Consider the following 17026-nt stretch of genomic DNA (forward strand, 5'->3'; position numbering starts at 1 on the left):
TTAGATACCTATTTTCTTTTAATCAAAATTTATGTTTATTTTTTGACTGAAAAATATGGCGTGATATTTGCCTAAACCAATTTTCCATAAAAAAAAGAATACTTTTTTATGAAAGTCCTATAATATAATACTAAAAAAAAAGAACATTGCAATTCTCCATAAATTAACATTTTATTTGGTGTACAGTTAAGTTTCTCCGAAATTTTAATCTTCAGATTCTATTTTCCTTGTAAATTTCAACTTGTTGCTCGGTACTGTCTAGGTAGCATTTTAAATCTCTACAAAACGTTTTTGTTTCGCTAGAAAGTACCTCCATGCTGGGTAAAGTACCGCCATAATCGGAAGGTAACAAGTTAGCTGGGATGTACTTTTCGTGGAATGTATTGATATTCATATTTGGTGTGTGAGTACTGATCTAAAAAGAATATAAGGTTAATACCGTAGGATCGATAAAAACGGCGTCAGCGATGGCTATGAAATTAAGATCGCTGTCATTTTATGTGTAAAATTATATGGGGAATGTCATCGATCGTCATTTCCAAGCCAACTGGACGCCGTTTTTTTTCGATCATACGGTAGAGTTACGTAGAATGTAAAATGTAGAATAAGATGAAGGGAGGGGGGGGGTTAATCACCGCGACCTTAAAGATCTATTCTGTCTTCCTTTTTTGAGTTATAACTGATCATCGATCATCCCTCGGTATTTTTTTACTTTATTCGATAGAAAATGACACTCTGAATCGAATGACATATCATATGTCAACTTTTGACATATTCGCTCAAAAACAAATTGTATTTTAAATTTCAGTCTAGAGTGACCTATTTTAAATTTCAATCTAGACACACCATGGCTGTGTTAAAAATACTAATTTTTAATCAAGGAGCCTTGGAAAAATAGATCTGATCGTCTAATGTTTTTAGTGTCTTGTCCTGGCCGGTTAAAAGATGTCCAAATCGTATTTTTAATCATATTTCAATTTTTTCAAATGGAACGAGGGGGGCTCATTAGCATATGTGGAAAAAGCATTTTTTACGAATCATTTGATACCACACACTTGGTATTTCGAGTCAAATTGTTGTTATGAACCGCAGGTTACAATTCCAAATAAACCATATGCGAAAATGTCAAAAATTGACATATGATATGTCATTCTATTCAGAGTGTCATTTTCTATCGAATAAAGTAAAAAAATATCGAGGGTGCCATTTTAAAATCAAAAGTTGTAGTAATTTCCGGTGAAACCGGAAGTGACCGAAAACAATTTAATATGTTAATCAATCCTAATTTATGTCATACACTAACATACCAAATCTCGTTGTTTTATCTGAAAAAATAATAAAAGTTATAGGGGTGAGCCACTTTTGAGACGCATCCGGTATATTGGTATATAAGATATAAGACATCATACATGGGGATCTTCCTGTTGTAGGGGGGACAAGGTATTTCCCATCCTCTTCTGATAACATATGTTTATCCTCCGAGAAGTGGACATCTACCTCCTACGAGGGTATACACCCTTCCACGATTGAGGTTTAACCAAAGATATTTAAAACCGAGTTTAAATATCTTTGAGTTTAACCCTCCGTGCCCTTCACAGTCGAGGAGCTTGTCTCCGACTGAAGTACCAGTGAGGTGGAGGCTGGAAGATCTGTCTCCATTTTCTTCATCTCTTTAACTTGGTCTCTCCTTAGACCTGATACCGGTATTGTCTCGAATCTATAGAGGATATCTCTCTCTTCTCTCTTCCTCTATAGCCTCCTTGATTTGAGGTTAATTTCTATTGTGAGGACCTGTCCATTAGGGTGAGCCAAAAAAACTAACCTATGGAATTTATGGGTTAAAATAAACCTAATAAATCCTAAAAAAATTATCTGAGAGTAATTTATTTTTTTTGCTAAATATGAAAATGTTTAATCAATAAACACTAAAACTGTATACTTTGATTTTTTTCACTTTTCAAAGCTTTCAAATATACGAATTATTGAATTAAAAAAAATTACTCTCAGATTGATTTTTTAGGAAATTTATGCTCTACAAGAATCAGTGATGTAATTTTTTTTCAAAGTTATGGTACTTTTAATGAAAAAAGATTTTTTACGTGTTTGGTTTGGTGTTTTTTACTGGTTTGGTTACGTACGTGGTTGAATAAACTTTGAATGGTCACCGACACCTTTTATAATTGAGCTGAAAATCCTGCCTTCCGGGGATATTTTTTTCTCGGTTATTAGGTTAATTTTAACCCATAAATTTCATAGGTTAGTTTTTTTGGCTCACCCTACTGTTCATAGTCCTCCTCCCTCAAGTTGATGATTCGCCAACTCGATGTCCTTACATTGGAGTTCAAGGTTTGTCGAAATGAGAAATTTCCAGAAGAACCAACAGATCTTTAAGCGCCATACTACAGTGTTGTCGGGCGTGGACTCAAGAGGCGAGGGTATATAGATGGAGGAGCTAAGGGATAGAAGGTAATGAAAAACAACCGATCTAGCTAGAAAAGGAGGGAACACTTCGCTGACTAGACCAGAACGGTTTTGCTTTACAAGTGGAAACAAACTTAAAGTAGAACTCAAGACATTGGAAGACTGCTTCATCTTATAAAATGGAATGGGAATCCTCCAACGGTCTAAGACACTCGAAGAAATTCCTGGGCACTTACGACCGGGAAAAATAAAAGATTTTCCTTGATTTAAGTAAGAAAAATCTTCGGATTGTCACGGGGTGTTTAACAGGACACTGTCTCTTCAATGAACAGGATATACCTCAGTAGATTGAAGCTAAGAAACAACGGCGAATGCATATTCTGTAGGAAAAATGGGGAAACACCATAGAAGTGTGCGCCAAGACTACAACTATTCGTGCCATAAACTTTGGTATGACTGGTATTGGAGATGGAAAACTAACCTTTGTTAAACCGTCTCAGATACTGGCTTTTGTCGACTGTATGATGAGTTATAACTCAAGAAAATGAGACACAATAGATCTATAAGGTGGCAGTGAATATAAAATAGTAAAATGAAATGTACCTACTTTATAGTCTCGTCAATAATAAATACTTACCATTTCGTATAAATCTTTGGACATAAAGGGTTTTAGTATCATCATAGCTTTGTCAAAAATATACGACGTATTCAAAACATGAATTTGTTTTAACTTAGTTGGTAACGCTTCCTGTAAATACTGAAAAAATTTCCGTACTATAATGAGCTTAAATCGGGTCAGATGCATTAGGCCAACCTAAAAATATTAAATTAAACTTAAATTAAACAACATCCAGTTATATTTTAGTCAAATAACTGTATGTTTTTACGGAAGCTTTTTGTGGTAGCTCACTTATACAATAGTAAATTTTCCTATACATATAAAAAAACACTTATTAAAACTATAATCGATACCAATTAAACTTTTAGTTACGTAATCGATGACGCGATTTTTAAATTCATTGTTGCTAATCATGGACATTTTCGGCGCCGGGCTGACTAACTGGAATTTAAATTTCCCGCTGGGGATTCAGGTTGTAGCTCTGCTATAAAAAATGTCAAGTTGTCATATTTATTCATTTATTTCCTGACATTGTCATTCTTTTTGACACTTCAGTTTTGCATTACGAATTTTTGGTTTAAATGAATTATGTTGTGATACTTTAAACTTAAAACATTTTACTAGCAGACTTTGCAGTCGAACATTGTCCTTTTTAGAACCTCTTTTAGTGTGAATTGTACAAGATAGCTTAATAGCCGTAAAATTCATCGCAACTTTATTAGAATATTTTGAACAAAAAAGTGGTAGTAATGGCCCTTTATGTCCCTTAAGTGCTGTTAAGGAGGTGAGTTTTGTTGATGTAAATAATAACTGTTTATATATTTATAATTAATTTGTTCTTGTTTCCTAAAAGATTTTGTTTAAAACAAAATATATAAAAGTAGGCAACGCTTTGCCGGTCAAGCTTAATCACGCGACTAAGAGTTTATTTGATATGAACTATAGAATTTTTTTATCTGAAATAATAAAAAAATATAGGGGTGAGTTACTTTTGAAAAACAACCGGTATAATGCTCGCTTGATAATAACATTTTTTGACCACACTGTATATACTTACTCCTTTAAGGTTGATGACCACGATAACACCAGAAGGGGATTTTCGTAAAGTAAACAGTCCAGCAACATATACAAGTATTTGGTTTGGCCGTCCAAATAGAAATTAGAATAGGACGTTTCTCGCAGTTCTCCGGCTACTATGACGTAGTTTTCTTTTGTTCTGTGCGGTAGGACGGCTACTTTACTGAAACAGGTCAAATAGGCTTTTATACAGGGTGGCGCAACTCATTCCCCTCGGTTGATTATACGAAAACGGAAAGATGTAGAAACAAAATATTTTAGGGATATATGTGGGGAGACAATGTGTACAATTTAAAATTATTTTGAAATATACAGGGTGTTTCAGAACTAAGATCCATACCACAGTTATATTTTTTCTTATGGAACACATCCGGTATTTTATTTCATTTTTGGATTCTTGGGCCCAAAAAAGGCATTTATTATAAGGGTTAAATATGTTTAAAATTTTTAGTTTTTGAGATATTTAAAGATATTTAAATTTGCATGCTACAATAGAATAGACTATTAACACCCTGTACATTACTTTTCGGAATTAATTCTTATGCTGAGTTTAAAGGTAGAGAAATAAACTTTACTGAAAAATGGTATTGGTTTCTTCAATTTATACAGCGCTATCAAAAGTTGCTGATCTATTTTAAGGATATATTTTATATAAAAACTTTGTTATTTCAAATGTAACACCCTGTATTTTTTTAAATAAATCGAAGTAGACTTAAATGCTCTTTCAAATTATATTAGAGTTTCCTATACCTATCTAGCTCAGATTTTGAATAAAAAGCGATTTTTAAATAAAATTGTAATCAAGATGGCTGGTGTCGCCATGGCAATTTTCTAGTGACAGTTAGTAACTATTTTCAAAATCGACAATAGTTTATGGACAATAGTTTATAATTTATAACAGTTTACTTAAATTTACCTACAGTAGTTTAATAAGTAAGTATTCATTATTTTATCAAGAAAAATAAAGCTGTATCTGCTGGCGGAACGAATAGATATGTTACTAAAATAGTGATATTATTTTGTGAGGAAAATTGCTTCTTAGCATCAAGGGCTTATGCTCAAAGATATCCAAATAGGAATCTTCCTGATAAGAGTTTCTTTGAAAAACTTCTTGTCCTATTTCGCCTGGTAGTGTGATTTATAAAAAACCTATTAGGCAGAAACCTGTCGTTGGAAGTGAAGAAAATGAATTTGCCGTAATTGACTTTTTTATAGAAAATCCATGTATCTACAAGTCATCGTAAAATAATTCAAAGATTACTTCTTCGTTTTTCTTGATAGAATAATAGACACATTTAATAAATATTATTTATTAAACTATTGTAGGTAAATTAAATAAAAGTAAACTGGTATAAATTTAAATAAGTCCATAAACTAATTTTGATTTTGAAAATAGCTACTAACTGTCACTAGAAACTTGCCATGACAACACTAGCCATCTTGATTACAAATTTATTGAAAAATCGCTTTTTATTCAAAATCTGAGCCAGATAGGTATAGGCAACTCTAATATAGTTTGAAAGAGCATTTAAATCTGCTTCGATTTATTTAAAAAAATACATAGTGTTGCATTTGAAATAACGAAGTTTTTATGTAAAATAAATATTTAAAATAGACCAGCAATTTTTGATACCCCTGTATACATTTAAGGAAGGAATAACATTTTTCTGTAAAGTTTATTTCTTTACCTTTAAACTCAGCACAAGAACTAATTCTGAGAAAAGTAATGTACAGGGTGTTAATAATCTATTCTATTGTAGCATGCAAATTTAAATATCTTTCAATATCTCAAAAACCAAAGATTTTAAACATATTTAACCCTTATAATAAATACATTTTTTGGGCCCAAGAATCCAAAAATGAAATAAAATACCGGGTGTTCCATAAGAAAAAATATAACTTTGGTATGGATCTTAGTTCTGAAACGCCCTGTACATTTCAAAATAATTTTAAATTGTGCCCCCCACATTACCTCCCCACATATACCCATAAAATATTTTGTTTCTACATCTTCCCGTTTCCGTATAATCAACCGAGGAGAATGAGGTGCGCCACCCTGTATATAGGGCGAGTCTTAAATAAGTGCAAATATTTTTAGGGGTACAATACTGGGAATTTCTTTTTAATTTTTAGTTACAAAACATAAAATCTTTGAATAAAAGTAAGTTCACTTACGCAACTTTATTAGCTATAATTAACTGATCACTATCCATATTTCTGCTTGAAAATAATTCAGGTCCACCAGCCCTGTATTTAAAATAAGCTAATATGCAACTCTTGGTAGCTTCTATATCGTTGTTACATGCCAGCAGAAACACAGCAATTTGTTCTTCGGACATCGGAGGTATTATAGGCATTTGTTTCAACCATTCTTTGATGCCATCAATATTGTAAATGGTAGTACGACCACTTTGAATTATTGCATCTAGTTTAAATTTGTACGGTACCAAACCATAAGACATTTTGTCTTTTACTAATCTGCAACAACAACAAGAAAAGGATATGTTATGGAATATACAGGGTGAGTTTCTTACGGTTCTCTATGGGTATCTCGGAAACTACTGGAGATAGAGAGTCTGTTAAATGGGAAAAGAATTGCAGTTTTGTGGGGTCATAAATATGCACCTTTCAGATTTTTGAAAAAGTTCATGGCTTACTAGATATTTCGAAAAAAAACAAATTTCGGCTATTTTAAAAATTGTCCCTAATTCCATTATAAGCTATTTTAGACAAAAAGTTTTCAGATAAAAGTTGTAGATAATCACATCCTTAATGAGACTGTGTCCTCCGTTTTTTTCTAAAGCCTGTCATTTTTGACATATGACACAAACATATGCTTTTTTAAATGGAAACCATAGTTGGCCATGACTTCATAAAAAGCGCCATTTTTTAAGCTTTTTAATTATATAAGTTATATCTTTTCTTCGAAAAATTACTGAGTTATAGCCAATTCTTATCAATTTTAAACAAATTCACTTAGTTAGCCATGGAAACAAGTTCAATCGCTCTTACGGTTCTTTACAATTTACATTACACAAACTAAAACTTAAAAAAATAATATCACTACATACACTTTAAGTTATTTTAGAAAATGTTCAAAAAATCCGCCATTGTTTTGAGTTGCATCTTTGTAAAACTGAATTACTACATTCTCATAGAAGGACCGGTCGGCTTAATTAAACTTTTCTCGTACCGCCACTTCTAGTGTCACTCTTAATTCAAAAGTTCTTTGTAAACCTTATTGTTAACTATACCGCATATAAACTTCTATAATGGATAGGTCAGGTGATCGGGGAGGCCCATGCAATTAGTCCACCTCTTCCTATCCCTGCGTTTGTATGATTATGATACAAATTATTTTTAACATTTCTCTCATTATGGGGTTGGGGGGGGGTCATAATGGAAGATCATGTTGGAACCACTCTATTGATGCGCGAGTATCTACAGCTTTTCTTCATTTGAAAAATTCATATTTACAATTTTTGTTTATTTTAATTTACAAAGTTTGGATGTGACAGCTTCACATTTCTGAGAGCAACGGCGATTGAACTTGTTTCCATGGCTAACTAAGTGAATTTGTTTAAAAATCATAAGAATTGGCTATAACTCAGTAATTTTTCGAAGAAAAGATATTATAGCTTATATCACTAAAAAGCATAAAAAATGGCGCTTTTTATGAAGTCATCGCCAACTATGGTTTCCATTTTAAAAAAACCTATGTTTGTGTCATATGTCAAAAATGACAGGCTTTAGGAAAAAACGGAGGACACAGTCTCATTAAGGATGTGATTATCTGCAACTTTTATCTGAAAACTTTTTGTCTAAAATAGGTTATAATGGAATTAGGAACAATTTTTAAAATAGCCGAATTTTTTTTTTTCGAAATATCTAGTAAGCCATGAAATTTTTCAAAAATCTGAAAGGCGCATATTTATGACCCCACAAAACTGCAATTCTTTCCCTATTTAACCGACTCTCTATCTTCAGTAGTTTCCGAGATACCCATAGAGAACATCGTAGGAAACTCACCCTGTATAGTCCGTGTTATATGAAATATTTAAACCTAAGCCGTCTCATTTAACCTCTTTATTATAACACCAAAATTAGCCAAAATATGAAATCAAAATACTAAGCAGTACTTTAGTTAACGCACTTTAAAGTTTTACTAAAGTAACCCCGTCGGGTAGTAAATGTCGGGGTAACTTTGCGACTTGCGACACATAAACTTTACATGTACCATTGCGATAAAAAAAAAAGTAGTACAACAAAATATGATTTAATCTGCTGGTCTATAATAAAATAAAAAAAAAACTTGAAAAATTGCCCGTTTTTAAGAGGTAGGTAAATTTTTTATACTTTTATTTCGCCACGTATACCATATACCTACCAATTATTACCAAATTCATGGTAACGCCTAAAAAGTTAGGTATTGTATTGTTTTCATAGTGACAACTTCTCGATATCCTTATAGACCAGGAGTTCTATCTGGGACTACTAATTCTTGTACTACTTTTTTTTATCGCAATGGTAAATAGCCATAAAGAAGCATTTTGTACTAAAGGACATACAGCTATACAGGGTGAGTCTTAAATAAGTGCAAATATTTTCAGGGGTGGTATATTTTGACCCCTGTTCACCGTAAATTTTCCCACGGTATAATTTCTTAATCTCAGAAAGATCTCAGATATTATTTAATCTAAGGATATTATCATAGTTACGACATTACTCTATGGTTAAGGCAATAAATGAGATGCAAATACAGAAAAAATCCGGTGGCTCTCAAATCTTTTTCAAAAAAATCATTTTTTTTTAAATTTTCAAACTTAAATAACTCGTTTTTCCAAAAAAATCCTGTATGGGTATTTCGCCACTGCACTGCAAGAAAATCTACAAAATAAAATAATTATTTTTTGTAAACACTTCTGCGTTAAACCTAAACGGACTCTGCTTGTCAGAAGTTATGTTTACGGTAATACAAATTTGCCTGACAAAGCAAAAAAAAATGCTTAATGTTTCGGAAAGTTATCTCTTTCCGTCGTCGGGAGAAAAAAAATACAAAGAATAAAGAAAAAAACTATTTAAAATATTTAAATTCAACTATTCGAAAACACTTTACTTTTTTAAAACAGATGCGTCTACAAGAAACCGTTGACGTTCTGTTAAAATGACATTTTTAACTTGATATTTAAACTTCAAAATTAACAATTACTACCTGATAACAATTACTTAATAAGGTAAAACCAAAAGCCCCAAACTTTCTGTATGATTATTTTTAAATTTTACGTATGTTATGTTTATTTATCTTGTTGTATCTATTGTTCTTTAAAATCAAAGAAGCGATTGCCATACATTACTAACAGGGGCGGATACAGGAATTTATTTTAGGGGGGGCCCGGGATATATTTTAGGGGGGGCCCAAATAAAAAGTAATGCAGAATATGCATATTAGAGCGCCATTTTTAACCCAAAAGCCTAATAATCAACCCAATTTATAGATTTTAGGGGGGGCCTTGGCCCCATGGGCCCCCCTCTGTATCCGCCACTGATTACTAACATCTACAGATGCATGAGCAATACATTTATTTTTATTAGATTGAATTAAAAAAGCCTCTTTTATTTTTCTTTTAGAGGCTATCGCTTCTTTCATTATAATTTTGGCGTTAATAACTCGGTTATTTTGGACTTATCTGAAAAATGGTAGAGAGAAAATATGATTCTTTTATCCAGATCTACCAGCCCTGAAAATATTTGCACTTATTTAAGACTCCGCTCACCCTGTATATAAATGAAGCTAAAAAAGATTGAGAAAATATATTTTCGTAATACATAGATATGTTTTTATTAAAAAACGAAGACAATTTTTTTTTACTAAAGAACTAACAAATACAGATAGCAAACAGATTAGTTTCACAGATTCTAATGATAAATATCCATGATAAAAATAAAACAATATTTTTCTTATGGCGCGTTCTCACGACTCGTGTACTTGGCAAGTATTTTTTGTTGGCATACAGGGTCTGGCAGGAATGCGGCACAGTTTCTATAATAAATATAGAAATTTTAAAACATTTTCCGATGCACGTCATCAATCACATCGAAATTGACACTAAAGCCTATAAACCTGAGTCTTTGAATAAGAAGACTAAGGAAGGAGCATATCAAAAATATTAGGTACACCGCGATGGGCCTCAAATATGGCCGACTTAAATTCCGGTTTATCAGTGTCGTTCTAATTTTATTTAAAAAATGTAAAACTATGATGTAGGGTAGACGTGGGGTAGACTCAATAATTTGTTGTTTTATTTTACGTTGTGAATAAATGTTGGTAGTTATTAAAATTGTTATAAAAATATAATTCTAATAAAAATAGATAAGTTATAATAAGTATTTATTAACACAAACATCCGATACGCTACTGAAGCAGGTAAGTCAAATTAACGTATCTAAATTCTTTGACATCTAATCTTTAACAAGTAATAAATAAAAGCTAAAATGCAAGAAAAATATATAATTTAGTTAATTTAAGTGAATTTTATAAATGATCGGTTTACTACGCGTATGTATATTATACATATAGTCACTTACTAGCGAAAAGTTGTTCCATTATTTCTCTCAATTTTTGCCGAGATCTACCGCACGCTACACAACCAACTATTTTAGAGTCTTTTTCGATAAATCGCGATAGTGTCACTGTTAATTTAAGTTCTGCCACAATTTCGATCTAGATTTACTACCTTTATACAACTATCAGTAGTAGAATAAATAATAAATAACATAAAATCAGCTCCATAAAGACTGACAAATCCACAAAATTTCAAATCAAATTCAAATGTGTCAAATGAATCGTCAAACAGAACTGTCAAGGATCCCTACCCTAGAGAGCTTTTATGGTGGCTTTTCCGCCCACCATGCATAAATACATGGATAGCATTTTGCTCCTTCCTTAGTCTTCTTATTCAAAGACTTGACACTTCTTCTTGTATTTATTATTTTATGCTTATAGCTTCCCTGATAAAATGTTTTCAACGCGAACGTGACAATAAATGTCCTTTATTACCCTTGAATGCAGTCAAAGAAGTAAGATTGATCGGTAAGCACATTATGCCACTTTCAAGTTATTTCTACTTAATTCAATTTGTTGCGAGTAGCTGCTGCCTTAAAAAAAATATAAAAATTATATACTAAATATATTGTTTGTCACTTTTAAATTAAGATTCATCTCATAAATCCATCACAATCTGGCAGCGCTGTCGCCATCGCTTGTCACTCAAAGTTGATGACGTGCATCGGAAAATGTTTTAAAATTTCTATAACTCAGAAATTCTGTATAAATGCCCGAAGTACCGTGTATACCCTGTATACCAATTACAAATGTTTGTCAAGTACACGAGTCGTGAGACTGCGCCTTTATTGGTACAATGAAAGTTTACGACTTATAGTTTAAAATATTGCAGGAAAAAAATGTATTATTCTTAAATAAAAAGGCCAATATATGCGCACCCTAATTTTGAGGGTCCAATAACTCCATCAAAAATATCATCGTTTCCTCTTTTAATCTCTTGTAATTCCGTGATCTGGGTAAACGCCGATATTGTATAGTCTGTAAAACGAATAACTTTGAATTTGACAGTTCTCGCGGGCTTTTCTAGTGTTAATTTTATTAGGTTAGCAACTTGCGGCCATGCTGACGCAATGCCGTCTCTAATAGAACAGCCTCACGGCGAGATTTATGACGTCACGCTAGTTAGATACTACGGATTAATAAATATTATGTTGTAGAATACATGGAAAACATAATTATTCCTCGTATTTTTGGTTTGTATTTTGAAAATGATATAGTTTACATGAAATATACATAATGTAAATAATAAATACAATATATATATATATATATATATATATATATATATATATATATATATATATATATATATATATATATATATATATATATATATATATATATATATATATATATATATATATATATATATATATATATATATATATATATATATATATATACATATTTATAGTAATATATAACTTTGGCAAATAAACTATGAACCATACAAATGCAACAAATGTTTTACAATATGGCTGAAATCGTACTCCATAGTCAATGTAGATAGTTTTAGTGTTAAGAATAATAATTTTAAAATATATGTGGTAATCTTTTAACAAGTTTATATTAGTTTATTAATTGTAGTAAACATTATGTGGTGTGTGGTGTGAATATTTTATATGTAATTTTTTGGATTATATTCGACACTATTTTTTTCATATGACACAACTCTGATAAAGGCTATAATGTTAGCCGAAACGTTTTTTTTTAACCAAATAAAAATAATGAAAAACTAAATGAAAACTTATCTATATTAATTATCTTATCAGCGTTTTTCCCGAACCTAAATCCCAAGAAAATCAAAAATTTTAGAATAATTTTACGTATAAAATGACAGCGATCTTTATTTCATAGTCATTGCTGACGCATTTTTTTCTATGGTAGTGTATTATTTGCAAATATAATTTTTTGAACATTAATAACAATACATCACTATTAGTAGATATTAAAATTTTTTGTTAAATTAGATCGATTTTCAAACCCCAAATCGCATTTGTTAGGTTCGTAGTTTATTTGCCAAAGTATTTATTACTATAAATTGGTATATATATTGTATTTATTAACTGTATATTATGTATATTTCATGTAAGCTATATCATTTTTAAAATACAAACCAAAAATGCGAGGAATAATTATGTTTTCCATGTTTTCTACAACATATTTATTAATCCGTAGTATCTAACTAGTGTGATGTCATAAATCTCGCTCGGAGGCTGTCCTATTAGAGACGGCATTGGTATGATATTTAGAAATGTCAAAAGTTGATGACATTTTACTTTTGACAATTATAACATTTCGTGTTGATTTTTGCAAGAAGAGGAAGAACTGTCACTTGTTTTATTATTTTCCTTTTCTATTTCACGAAAGTAAAAAGAGTTACCTATCTGATGCGTTAAGGCACTCAATTTAAAGAATATCAGTAACTTTTTTGACAGAGGTATTTTATATTTGCCATGTTGGTAAAAAATAACGGTCAAAATTCAAAGTTATTCATTTTATAGACTATACCGATATTTACAAGACATTTGTTTTTTTAAAAAACATCCTGTTACTGACATTAGGTGTACTTTTGCTTAGCACTAACTTTAATAATTAAAATTTACACTTACAGTAGACTAAATAACTGCTTTAAAAAGAAAACACAGTACCAAAATTACATTAAAAAATATTATTTAGGTAAAATATGAAGGAAATAACAGTGTTTAGATATATAAACTATAGATATACTAACTAGTTTTTCATAGAACTTTACAGTGTTTGTAGCGTAGAAAGTATACAGAATTTGTGAAAAACACTTATTTCCAGTTGACTTTAGTTGTTAAAAGCGAATATCATCAACAAAAATAGGCTACAAAGATGAATCAAAAACCAAACTATAGAGAAAAGATTAATCTTAAAGATAAAGTGGTTTTTAAATTCTTTACTTTTCTAAACCATTCCACAGATTGTTTCAAACATTTACCTAAATTACAACATTTTGTTTTCCCTCGTATAATAATTCACAGATGGGATCTTTAATTTTTGATTTAAAAAAAGGCTAAAAAGTCAAATAATTTAGCTACAAACTGGTTAAAAAATCATTAAAATCGGCCCACTAGAACAAATTATATTAAACTTTAATATACATCAAAATAAAACACTAAATCACCACAATACACCAAAACACTTTTACTTTTACACTAGATGCGCGTTTCGCTAATGATTATAAACTTTTATAAAATGTTATAAACTTATATAAAAGTTTATAATCATCTGCTGATGATGCTAACATGGTTAGCGAAACGCGCGTCCAGTGTAAAAGTAAAAGTGTTTTGGTGTATTGTGGTGATTTAGTGTTTTTTTTTTTGTAACAACACCAAAGGTTCCAGCCCTCAACTGTAATTTAATATACATAAAAATTAAGGTGTAATTTTAATATTTTTTTAGAGTATCCTGGAGTGGGGATGACAAAACTTATAAAACTAGTATGAATTACATATAAATAAGAGAAAAAGACATTGAAAAATGTTTAAATTATTTCGTAAAAGTAATATTTACCTGTATAATTTTAAAAGAAAGTGATTTAGATAACTGTATAAACCAATTAAATAATGCACTTATTTGTACATATGTGAAGTAAATGAGTATGTTCTAAAAGATACTATTATTTTTATGGACGTATCCTATATCTACATTTCTGAATACTAAGGTTTATTGGACTCTTTTAATAATTTAATTTATTCATTGTGTCATGATTAACCAAGAAAACCAGCAAAAACGTCAAAGCTAGCAAGAAAATTAAGTTCAATTACTAACTTAACATTAACATACATTTTTGTATCAATTATTTAACGCTTACAAGATTACAAACATAAAATTCTACTTTAAAAGTATGTAATTAAACGTTTTTTCTGTAAAATAACGAACTATTGTTTACTGAAAATGAAAATTGTATAATTGTTTTTGACGTATATAGTTTTGTATTGTTTAATAGTAGTATGTGAAAAACCTAATAAAACTTTATATAGCTCGGTATACATGTTTTTCGTCTAGACTAGAATATCTTCTGTCGGTATTTTAAAATGTTTTCGGTATTTTGAAATAATGTTTTACCATGGTAAATAACTTCAAGATCAAACTACACATACACGCGCACGCCATTCGCCTCGGTTGATTATACAAAAACGGAATGATGCAGAAACAAAATATTTTATGGGTATATGTGGGGAAGCGATGTGCACAATTTAACATTATTTTGAAATATACAGGGTGGTTCAGAACTAAGATCCATACCAAAGTTATATTACACTAGGTATTTTATTTCATTTTTGGATTCTTGGGCCTAAAAAAGGCATTTATTATAAGGGTTAAATATGTATAAAATCTTTCATTTTTGAGATATTTTAAGATATTTACATATGCATGCTACAATAGAATAGATTATCAACACCATGTACAGTGTGTCCCATTTTGGTTGAAATCATAGGGTATCTCCGTTATTAGTGAAGATAGAAGGGTGCGGTTTGCACAAACCTGTCCCACTTTTTCGTCAAACGGAAGATGCTGCAAACAAATTTTTCACAGCCCTCTTCATTTCTGAGCTACAGGGTCTTTTCAAAAATTTTACAATTTGGGACACCTCCTGTATCTCTGTTATTGTTAAAGGTATCGAGAAGGCGAAAACTGCTTATTGTAGAAGTTTTTACGTAGAATACAGTGGCGTAGTCTGTTTTTCTACCAAAAAAATATTTTTGAAAATATGAACTAAAGTTATGTTTTTTCAAATGGAACACCCTGTATATTTATAAATCATATGATCTGTCTTGCTACGAGCTTCTCAAAAATATATATCACTCTATATTTATTTTCACTATTTACTGTAGTAGGCCGTGATAAATAACAAAAAATCAAAATGGTATTTACTAAAATAGTCACACACATATTAAAATTTATTTGGGATTGATATATTTTACTTTTGAAATAACTGTTACCACTGAAACTGTGAATATATTTTTCTTTTTTTTATAACGGGATGGATTTGCAAATATCTAAATCTTGAATTATTAAAGCATTTTTCAGGTGTTCGACATTGTTGTAGTGCCCACGATATATTTCGTATTTCAAAAATCCCCAAAATCAGAAATCGAGAACGGCGAAATCCGGGAATCGAGGAGGCTATCAATATGCGTTCATTGGTTCCAATTCATTGATTTGAAAAATAATAATTTAACAGTATTCTAATATTTCCATAGTTATGAGGAGGAATGTTCCCCATCTTGCTGAAAGTATATTTCACGTAAATTAGCTAAAGGAATATCTAAAATTTCCGATACGATAGATTTTTCTTACGTATTCACGTATTCCAAGATTTACAAATAGCGGTAGAGAGTTAAGTTTCCCTAATATATAAAGAATTTATTAGCGGCTCCCAAAATAAAACAAGAGACAGAAAAAAAAATTCGAATTTTGTTTTCTATTGTTTCCTGGCTTTATTTATTAAGATAACTTAAAATGAAAAACACATTTTCATGGCCACTTTTTCTGCTATATAACTCTGTGTGATTAAATATTGACTCTGCCGTTTCGCCTTCTCATGGCGACCATCATCAACTTAATTTTTTTTAAATAATACGGACCTGATTTTTTTTTCGATTTAATTAAATCCTTTCATCACTCTTAAAACACTATACAGGGTGAGTTTCCTACGATGTTCTCTATGGGTATCTCGGAAATTACTAGAGATAGAGACTCGGTTAAATGGGGAAAGAATTGCAGTTTTATGGGGTCATAAATATGCGCCTTTCAGATTTTTGAAAACGTTTATGGCTTACTAGATATTTCGAAAAAAACAAATTTCGGCTATTTTAAAAATTGTCCCTAACTCCATTATAAGCTATTTTAGACAAAAAGTTTTCAGATAAAAGTTGTAGATAATTCCATCCTTTATGAGACTGTGCCCTCCGTTTTCTTCTAAAGCCTGTCATTTTCGACATATGACACAAACATATGTTTTTTAAATGGAAACCATAGTTGGCCATGACTTCATAAAAGCGTCATTTTTAAGCTGTTCAGCGATATAAGCTATAATATGTTTTCTTCGAAAAATTACAGAGTTATAGCCAATTCTTATCACTTTTAAACAATTTCACTTAGTTAGCCATGGAAACAAGTTTAATCGTCTTTGCTCTCGGAAATGTGAAGCTGTCGCATCCAAATTTTGTAAATTAAAATAAACAAAAATTGTAAATATGAATTTTTCAAATGAAGAAAAGCGTGTAGATACTCCCGCATCAATAGAGTGGTTC

At 30.8% G+C, this 17026-nt stretch overlaps 1 pseudogene; it reads right to left on the minus strand.

Annotated features, from left to right (window-relative positions):
* Positions 1 to 155: 155 nt before the first annotated feature.
* On the minus strand, positions 156 to 14491 carry LOC115882459 (annotated as a pseudogene).
* Positions 14492 to 17026: the final 2535 nt, after the last annotated feature.

The sequence above is a fragment of the Sitophilus oryzae genome, unplaced genomic scaffold (genome assembly GCF_002938485.1).
Source record: "Sitophilus oryzae breed Bouriz unplaced genomic scaffold, Soryzae_2.0 scaffold_1000_pilon_pilon, whole genome shotgun sequence".
NCBI lineage: Eukaryota > Metazoa > Arthropoda > Insecta > Coleoptera > Curculionidae > Sitophilus > Sitophilus oryzae.